An 11,286-nucleotide genomic window follows, 5' to 3' on the forward strand; every position below is an offset into this window, starting at 1 on the left:
ACCTTAAATTTATAGTTTATATCGGTATTGCACGTACCATTCTTATGATGCGGGTCTTGTCTCCTGCTCAGACTATCGCTATTAAACTCCTTAAAACATAATAATTTCCAGGTTGGGAGTATCAGTTCAAGAATTACTTCCGTCGTGCAGGTATCTGGTCCCTTCAGTGGGGCCCTCCCGCCGTCATCTCTTACGGGATCATGAAATGGTGTTCCGACACGTACAGAAACGAATGCTGGAAGGAGTCTAAGGTTTACAACATCAAAGAATGAGTTAGACTTCTGCCCGGACTATGAAATTGGCGAACATGGGTGCGATTTTCTCTCTGACCCGTACTAGATACATTTATTTATTCGATGGGACCATCAAATTCAGCTTCAGTTTAATCCCGCTTGCATCCTTTTCCTCGATATCTTTTTGTACTCAATTTTGGTTGTTCAAGAATTCAGTTGTTGGATCTGCGTAACATTTCCTCAATTTATTGTACAATATCACTTCGAATAATATTATGTAAAATTGTAAATATGATGTGTTAATGATTGATTAATTCATATAACTAGAATAAATAGTTTCATTAGTTAGAATGATAATGGATAATACGAATTATGGATTATAAACCTGCCAATTTGTACAGTTGATTGAATGCCTGAACCATTAAAAACAGTAGAAATTGGAAGCATGACAGAAATTCTTTGGCTTTGGCCATATCACGTGACAGTCTATTGCAGAATTATCAATCATCCTGGCTATGTCAAATGTCACCAACTCCGAGCCCATATTCATTTGTGGTCTAACAAGCTCGATTGACGATGTCAATCCTTCTCAGTTCGACGGACGAGGTGCCAGGTCAGGCAGTACAAAAGTCTAACATTTTAGTCCCTTCGAGAGCTAGAGTTAAATATCTCGCTAAAATCACGCCAGTCCCTGCGCGGCGGCCTTTTAAACATTCAAGCTAGCTTCCTGAACAGGAGGAATATACGCGAGAGGAGCTAGCAATAGACTAGCAAGATAGGTAAGCTGAAATCCTATGCACATTCTAGCATTGATCTTGAAGGGTTGACATCGTCCGTCAAAATAAACTTGTCTATTTTCTTCGAAGTATTGCGCGCGGCCGCTTTCTTATCGCAATACTTTACTGGGCCGCGCTCAGCCTGTCATTCCGCCAAATCTATATTCGGTTAATGAACATAATAGCCTGGGGTCCTCAGGTAACGCAATACTAGGCGACGTTCACATATTTGATATTACGTAATCATTTTTTGGACAATTTTTACCTCTCCTCCGTAATCAGCTTTACCATTTACACATATCTATTGTGTCTAAATAACACTAGCGTAATCATTCTTAACGGGTACGTGAATGGTGATACTCGTGGAATATCTGTTCGACGAGTCCAACTCTGCGCGCGTCCTGGTAGGTTATAAACCTACAAAATCATTCGGAAACACCCCTCAGCTGGTATATATACCATATGACGTAGTATGTGAACGACCCCTTAGCGCAGCCCGAAGTAAATGTTATGAATTAGCGCGCGCTGGTTAGTCTACTTAACAACGGGTGGTACTCTAAAAATATTTGTTCCATTATTCCAAATACAAGACCGTCGACGAGTCTAACTCGGCGCGCGTCTTGGTAGGTTAAAAACCTACAACTATATACAATACTCCAAGATTTCTTCGAGTAATAATCACTGTATCACGACGTGACCCTTATTGTCATTTCATTTACTATCGCAGGGCGAACGCCACAATACAGCCGCGCACGTGAAGTAAAAATGTTGGACCTTTACTTTACTTTAAACAGAAATTTGTCGCGTGTACTTCATAATACTTTGGTGCTATATCTGAGCAAACCATCTTATATATCTTATAATAAGAACAAATTAAAAAGTATGTGTAGTAAAATTATGATCAAAAATGATTTTAAAATAAAACCGAAATTGAAGTCGCGCCGCGCATATTTTCGACAATTTACACTGTATTGTTAAAATCGAGCGCTCAAGCAAATACGGTCATATTTGATATTGAGGACTCAGTAGCGCAACAATGCGCATCGGCCCCCACCCAAAAGGTGCCTTTTGGCCCCTCCCCTTCCAATAAAATTGGATTAGTTCTTTAAAAAAAGCAAAAAATAGTTGGACCTCCCTACAGCTTCTTTTACCCCTCTGCAAGCAAATAACACTCAAAATATTTTTTCATGTCAACTGAATAATACACAAATTCCCTCTTTAACCAGAAGCAGTTGGCAAAAGGAGCCAGTTGCATGTAAGAGCTTTACTATCAACCGATTTACCACTAACCCAGGCCTAACACCAGCTGGACACCAGGTAGATTGTCTCTAATACTTTCAACACTACTATATGGACACGTTCATTGAAGTTTGAGGATATTGGTAAATATTAGTGACCCTACTGAACGGCACGATGATGTAAAATGTGTCACACTATGAAACTATATAAACCCTCTTACCCTAAGATAATCGTTTCATCCTCTAGATAAACTTTGTCGCATAACGATATCTATATCAGACGATAAGATATCGCTTAAATGCGGCCGGCAGTGAGTTGTAAACTTTGTCACACTATAAAAACGTGACGGAGTTTATATGGACCCCTTGTTGCCGTGTTTGACCAAATTTTCGAATTTCCAATTCATAGAATAGCTGTATATGACTATTATCTACATATTTAGCGACTTTTTTCCTTAAATGGTAGCTCCATGTAAACTCTGTCACACATTTAAGAAATTTATATGAGGGATGTTTATGACATCCTGACAAGAAATGCCGAACAGTCTAGCATTATTTTGTGAGCTGAATGTGTTTGGAATTGTTCACATATTTCATTGTTATAGGCAAATACAAATACAGAAGGCAGAAATAGGTAAATTTAGTCACATAAATTTGTATGATATCTCAACATGTGTGAAATTGAGTAAATATTAGTATACCAACTTAAACACCCTATATTACGTACTATGGGTCAATTAACAATATTTCAACCATACGCCGGTCATATAAATTATTATATGGCAGTGATAATGTGATATGTTAACATTGGATAAATTTCAACACCTGAACAGGGTAAAAATTTGTAAATTTCGTCACAAAAAAAAATAATAACTTTATTTGCTCCGTGTTGGCAAAATAACTAATTTATCGACATAGTGATGGTGATAAAGTAACATTATATACTAATTGAGGTATGATTCTTCAAAATAGGGGCAAGAAATGTAAATTTCGTCACATCAGCCATTGCATTAGTTAGATAGATTTTCTTTCATATCAACTGCCCTTATTATAGTTGGAATGGATTTATACAGGAAATATAGAAACCCATGCCCATTTTTCATCACATTGAAATTATACTGTTGGGGCAGGAAAAGTAAATTTCGTCACATTTCGGTAAATTAGTGATATCAAACTCAGCATTGTTAAACTTGAGTTCTGATTTGCTGAAAAATAACCTACCAATAATTCCTGGAAGAATATTGAATTCTAATCGGGGTATGGTTCTTCAAAATAGGGTCAAGAAATGTAAATTTCGTCACATACGTCATTGTAAAATTTAGATACACTTTCTTTCACATCAACAGTCCTAATTATAGTTTGAAATGATTAATTCAGAGATAAGGAAATATAGAAACCCATGCCCATTTTTCATCACATTGAAATTATACTGTTGGGGCAGGAAAAGTGAATTTCGTCACATTTCGGTAACTTAGTAAAATTAAACTCAGAATTGTTAAACTTGAGTTCTGATTTGCTGAATAATAACCTACTAATAATTCCTGGAAGAATATTGAATTCTAATCGAGGCATGTTTCTTCAAAATAAGTTCAAAAAAATGTAAATTTCGTCACATCAGCCATTGCATTTCTTTCATATCAACTGCCCTTATTATTATTGTGACAATTTTTACATCAACTGCCCTATACTTGAATCAGTTCTATCCGTGCATCGTCCTTATATACAGTTTTCCCGCCTTCCAAACCAAAATCAGATATAAATGATTTCGGCAATTTACCCAAAATTTTAAATTCCATATAGGGTAAGGCACGTAATTTTGTCAGGGTACCTAATTTTGTCATTTTGCTCTGAAAAACTGCCTCGGCTCGGAATTTCAGCTTGAAAGAAAAGGTTTGTGTATAAAAAGAAAGCTTAGACTTTGCTGAAACTGCTCCTACAAAGTTTAAGTTTTTAGCTCTTTTGCATCTGTGTCAAAAATGAAGGCGAAACTGTTAACCCGAAAAATAAATAAGATCCTTAAGGTTTTCTTAAGGAATTTTCAAAATTTTGATTTATTGCTATTTCAAAAGTAATTGAGCTAGCTTCATGCCATTGCATATTTCAAATATCTTCTACAGCAGAAGTATACGTACAAATTTTCAAGTCTCTAGCGCAATTATTGTTTAAGTTACAGAGGGTGACAAAATTAGGTTCGATTTTGCCAAAAGTACCTAATTTTGTCAAAAAAATCGACCTTTCTCAAATTTCTTGTAAATCACAGATTGTGTTGAAAATGGCCTTATACAACTATTCTGAAGTTTTTTTGCCCATAGGATATGTATAAGGCACTTATAATAGCATAACACTTATAATAGCATATTTTCGCCGAGGTGGATAATCTGATTTTTTCAATCTAAAATGACTAAAAAAATAATTGATGAAATTACTAAGCAAGTGATCTATCTACAGACATGAAAATTTCAACCTAGACCTAGAACCAATTGTTTTTCAAGATACCAGTGGTTTCAGGGGCATTTGGGGGCTATTTTCTAAGATTATATACCCAAAAAGTGTCATCTTTTCATCAAGCTACAAAACTATGAAAACATCATATCTTTGGGATTTTTGAGGTCAATGTTGGTAAAAAAGCGCTCGAATGATGCATCCAGGTAGTCTAAAATACCGAGAAACGGTTACTTTTTGCACAATCTTCAAGTGACAAAATTAGGTTCGGGGTGACAAAATTAAGTAAAGTCACCTAATTTTGTCATTTTTTCAAAATAATTTTTTTGAACATCTTCAACCCCAGCAATTTCGATCATTTTTGTGATAGAACTTGCCTAGACTGTCTACTATAACATGGTGGAGGTTTCATCTAAATCGGAATTTCAGACGAGATTAAAACCCATGGTTTATATCAGGCAGTCGGAAAATTGCCAAAAAATGACAAAATTATGTGCTTTACCCTAATGTGACAGAATTTACATCATTTCCCAATAAGTGCATGTATTTGCTAACTTTTCAAAACAACATATTTTAGGGCTATGATTGGTAGAAGAACCATCAAATAATGTGTTGAAAGGGTTTTGAGGACACCTCACAGTAGAAAAGAGGTATCGTATTCTGAGTGTGACAAAGTTTACGAAATATTGCCTTAAAACCGTTCGATCCCTGCCCTTTAGCCAAATGTTGTATCACAATTGTTAGAATGACCTAATCTACTATATTTTAAACCAAAAAAATGCTAATTGGGCAGCTATGGTTAACACAGTCACAAAAATGTGACATTTTTTACATTATAGTGCCTAAAAACAATAAATTTTATTTCTGAGCCGTGTATATGGAAGTATGGGTCACGTGGCTAATGTCCAGAACTTCTGAACACGTTATTTTTTTTGGTTTACCAATATCCTTAAACTTCAACATGAACGTGTCCATTTACGATTTCGTATCATTTTGTGACGATGTTTACATCAACTGCCCTATACTTCAATCAACTGTATCCGTGTATCGTCCTCATATAGAGTTTTCCCGCCTTCCAAACCAAAATCAGATATAAATGATTTCGGAAATTCACCCAGAATTTCAAATTCCATATAATGTGACAGAATTTACATCATTTCCCAATAGCCAAGTGCATGTATTTGTTAATTTTCCAAAACAACATATTTTAGGGCTATGATTGGCAGAAGAACTATCAAATAATGAGTTGAAAGGGTTTTGAGGACACCTCACAGTAGAAAAGAGGTCCCGTATTCTGAGTGTGACAAAGTTTACGAAATGTTGCCTTAAAGCCGTTCGATCACTGCCCTTTAGGCCTACATTGTATCATAATTGTTAGATTGACCTAATCTACTATATTTTAGACCAAAAAATGCTAATTGGGCAGCTATGGTAAACAATGTCACAAAAATGTGACATTTTTTACATAATAGTGCCTAAAAGCAATACATTTTATTTTTGAGCAGTGCATATGGGAGTATGGGTCACGTGGCTAATGTTCAGAACTTATGAACACGCTAGATTAATAATTGTTAAAATTAAACCACTATCGTCAAAAACGCTGTTTTAGAAATTTACCAATTTCCTCAAACTTCAATGAACGTGTCCATATAACAAATAATTTGAGGGATGGCAAGTAACAATGTACCCGAGAGGGTGTCGATACGAAAAAAACGTGGAGTCAAGACGAGTCCCCCTAAGGATTCATCTTCTGATAATGTCCCAGTGCCAGAGGAAAAATACTGCCAATGTGATGTTTACATGTCAGAAGAACTATCAGTTGAATGTGAAGCTTGCCAATTATTTTGGCACCTGAGTTGTGTTGGTTTATCTGGCCTTAAAAACGAGATGTTACTGAATCTAACAAACTGGAAGTGCCCATACTGTTTTGTGGCGCCTCATACCTCAGCTGACACTAAGGAAAATGGGGCTGTCAGGGCTATTATTAAAGAGGAACTCCAACATTTGACCCCAGCCCTGACTAACTCGATTAAGGAAGCTATTAAAGGAAGCGCAGATAAAACTGTCAACAAAGCTGTGCAACTTTACTCAGAAATTACAGCAAAATCTCAGAGGACAGTAATAGAAGATCTGAGCAACTCCCAGTCATCAGAAAATGTTATTGCTAAAGTGCAGTCCAAGATGCACACTGATGCATTTGAAAGGAACAGAAGGAAACATAACTTATGTGTTCTGAAGGTTCCTGAGAGTAAGGAGAAGAACCCTAAGCAGCGTCAGAAGGATGATGTCTCTTTCTGCGTAGAAACACTCAAGATGAAGAAAGACGACATTGTTAGCTGCCATCGTGCTGGAAAAGTTGATCCAAACAACCATGACTACTGTCGACCTCTCATCATACAGACAGTCGACGAAGAGTCAGTAAATTTTTACTCTGACTTTGGTAAAGGCTGGAAGGAATCGTCCTACTGGATCAATCAAGACCAGTGTAGATCAGACCGCGAGATCCATTTTTTAGCCAGAAAGGAGAGGAAGAAGAGACAGTTGGAAGCAGAGAAGAACAGGTTGGAAAAGACGAAAGGAGAATCAGTAAAGGCTTAAATATATTTTACACCAATGCTAATGGACTTTTTAATAAAATTGATTCAGAACTTAAATGTATTTTACCAGTATATAAATCTATTGATGTGATTTGCATAACAGAAACTCATTTTAGTAGTGACATATTAGATGCTGAAATTTTTATTGAAGGTTTTACTATGTTTAGAAAGGATAGAGATTTTAAGATTGACAATTCAACCAATATTATAAGTGGGGGTGGTGGTTCTATCATTTATATCAAGAACAGTTGTAATGCTTCTTTAGTAAGCTCTTTTTTAAGTGCACCAGACTCTTTAGCTGTTAGTATTAACACATCTGGTGGATTGATTACTATTTGTTGTATTTATAGATCAACTTCTTTAAATTTAAAACAGAACAATACATTACTATCTTGTATCAAGGGTATATGTAGTGAAAAGAACAATTCTGAAGCAATCCTTATAGGAGATTTTAATTTACCTACTGTATCATGGGTAAATGGAAGTGTAAATAATAATATCTTTAGTAGAAATCAATTTTTAACTATTCAACAGAAGTATATGGATATTTTTAATGACAGTGGTTTAACATGGTACTTTACCAACGAAACAACCAGAAGACGGCTTGTGAAAGATACTCTCCAGGAGAGCCTCCTTGATCAGGTCTTGTATACAAATGATGCTCTTGTCAACGGTTGTAAGATTGTTTCACCGCTTGGTAAGAGTGATCACGTTGGGATACTTGTCGAACTGGTTGTTTCGCCAAATACTGATAAGAGTCCTAAAGAGAAAACTGTAAAACCTATCTGGGGTAAGATTTCGTCTGATGAATTATTGAAGTTTAGTATGGATAACATTGACTGGGATTATAGTTCTACAAATTATAATGTTCAAGAAATGTGGACTGAACTACATGGTAAACTGGAGGCTGTTGCCGCTGCTGTCCCAGCTGCTTCTGTTTATCTCGACAACAGGCCTGTCAAGTTGCCATGGAGTACAACTTCACTTAAGAGAATGAGGAAGAATAAGGACAAAGCATGGGCTGAGTTTGATAGAAATCCATCTGTAATCAATTTTAGTTATGCTAATAGCAAGCAACATATTTTTGAAGTGGCTGAAGTTAAAGCTAAAGTTAACTATGAAAAGAAGATTACATCTAATTTAAAGCAGAATAGTAAGTCTTTTTACTCATATTTACGTAACAAAAGGCAAGTAAAATCAAGTGTGGTTTCCTTGGATAGAGGAGATGGTACACGCACAGATAGTTCTGCTGAGTCTGCTGAAGTACTTGCAAGTGCCTTCAGCTCAGTGTTTGTGTGTGAGCCACCTGGCCCTCTTCCTAAAAATGACACTTTGGATTATGATAAAGATGTTATTAGTGATTTGCAAGTTAGCAGTGCTGATATTAAGAAGCAACTTTTAAAGCTTAATATTTTTAAGAGTTCAGGTCCGGATGGTGTTCATCCAAAGTTATTAAAATCGTTAGCTTATGATGACAACTTTGTAGAAGCAGTCACTAAATTATTTAAAATGTGTTCAGAAACGGGATCTCTTCCTGAGGTGTGGAAGTCAGCATCCGTTGTAGCATTGTTTAAAAAGGGTGTTAAATCAGATCCCTTAAACTATAGACCAGTTTCCTTAACTTGTATTTTGTGCAAAGTGTACGAAAAGTTGGTGAGGGCACATTTATTGGATTTTTTAGAAGAACGAATATCAAAGCATCAGCATGGATTTGTTAAGGGCAAATCTTGCTTATCTAATCTTTTAGAGACATTTGATAATATTCTTGATATTTTAGATGAAGGTGATCCTGTTGATCTACTGTATTTTGATTTTAGTAAGGCCTTTGACACTGTCCCCCACTTTAGACTTTTATCTAAATTGGAGGGGTTTGGGGTCAAAGGAAAAGTTTTAGATGTTATTAAAGATTTTCTTACAGACAGAACCATGAGGGTTTGTGTAGAAGGACAATGGTCTGAGGTGAAACACGTGTTATCTGGTGTTCCCCAGGGGTCAGTATTGGGTCCTTTGCTATTTATTCTTTATATTAATGATTTGCCTGATATAGTCAAGAATAAGATTAAATTATTTGCAGATGACCTCAAGTTGATTGGTAATGCAGCTAACCACAGCAGTGTTGCTGAAGATATTGTAGAACTGGAAGTCTGGGAGAGTATTTGGCTTTTGAAGTTTAATCCTGCTAAATGTAAAGTTGTTCATATTAATCTTAATAGCAACCCTAACTTAAATTATTTAGTAAATGGTGTAGAACTTGAAGTATCTGATCAGGAAAAAGATTTGGGGGTTATTACCCATAGTTCCCTGCTTTGGAATGAACAGATAAAAGCATGTATTTCCAAGGCAAATCAAATGATTTGCTGGATTGTAAGGAATTTGATAATTAGAGAAAAATGTGTAATGATAGCCATCTATAAAGCTTTGATAAGACCTCATCTAGAGTATTGTGTCCAATTGTGGAATCCAGTTGTGGCTCATGGAAGTTGGGGGACTGTTTTGGAGCTGGAGAGCGTCCAGAGGCGGTTTACCCGTCTGATTGATGAGGTGGGTACTCTTCCTTACAGCCGTAGACTGGAAATCCTTAATTTGACAACGCTGGCAGAGCGGCGAATACGTGGGGACCTTATTGAAGCTTTTAAGGTTATTAATGGCTTGACTGATTATGGTTCAGACTTGTTCAGACCAAGCAGATCAGGTCTTAATCTGGTTTCATCCAATAGATGTAGTAAGAGTGTGACAAAGGTCAAGAATCTTCAGTGTTCTTTTCTTCCAGAGCGGGTTGTTCCTTATTGGAATAAACTCCCTTCGGAGGTGAAGAACTGCTTGACAGTTTTGAGTTTTAAAATTGGATTGGAAAGTTTTAAAAAGAATATGATTTCTAAATGTATTGTAAATGACTTTCATTTTTGGAATGTTTCGAAAGAAGTTTTAACAAGAATTGAAGGTACCAGTTATATCAGTAATAAGGAAAAACACAATGATTATCTGTGGTTCCATCCTTATGTAGCAAAGAAACGTTTTATAAATCTTTACTCCACTGGGAAGTATGAATAAATTAAATTTTGTAATGTTGTTTTTATTCATGATTAATATTTGATAAATTATTACCTTTAAATTTGATGGAGAAATAGTTATTTTTCCATGTAGTGTGATGATACTTTGTAGACATTAGTGATGATGTTATGTCATAATTTTTACTTTACTTTTACTTTTACTTTACGAGGCATATGAATTGTAGTGTGATACGCTACCACTCTGTGCCACACAATTAATGCGTCGTGCTACAAGCAAACATATTTTAATTAAGTTAAAGTACATTGATTGGGGACTAACTAGTCAGTAGTCTTCAAATTGATTATCACAATTAACTATCAAGAACTAGTGTGAACTATAGAGAAAAGACAATTTTTTGAGAAAAGACAATTTTATTATTTATCACCAATTCAATACATAATCAATAAATATATATCCGAATAAATTTGATTTAAAATTAAATGAAACAAGTATGCTAGCAGCTAGCGCGCTTGTATTTAATAAACATTCACGCTGTTAAAAATGGGTCTTACCACACCGCCACTCACATTAGCACAGTTGGTGAACGGACCCAGGCGCTGTTAAGCTTTTATGAGCCCTGGTTGACTGCTGAGAGTGGCGACGGGTCTGACATTAATTTTATTTTAGTTTTCCCTATATTCCAATAAAATTTTAGTTTTGAGTTGAATGATTTTTATGCGATATTTAAGTTGAAGCTGCTTTGTGCTTGCAATACATTATTGCTTGAAAATTGTTTAAATATGCTCGCTATACGCTTAATTTTTAGATACCGTATGTATATGTACACATCAGCTCATAATACTAAATAACAATAATAAATAAATTAAAAGCATGAAGAGGTCCAAAACCAGTTCAAGCATTCGACACCAGGATGAATACATTGACATCGGAAGCTGCAAGCTTATTAACGTTTGATTCCACGATGATCCGTTATTATGCAGTCACCTTC

This window comes from Bolinopsis microptera, chromosome 9 (genome assembly GCF_026151205.1).
Source record: "Bolinopsis microptera isolate Bmic1 chromosome 9, MBARI_Bmic_1.0, whole genome shotgun sequence".
Classification (NCBI taxonomy): Eukaryota; Metazoa; Ctenophora; class Tentaculata; order Lobata; family Bolinopsidae; genus Bolinopsis; species Bolinopsis microptera.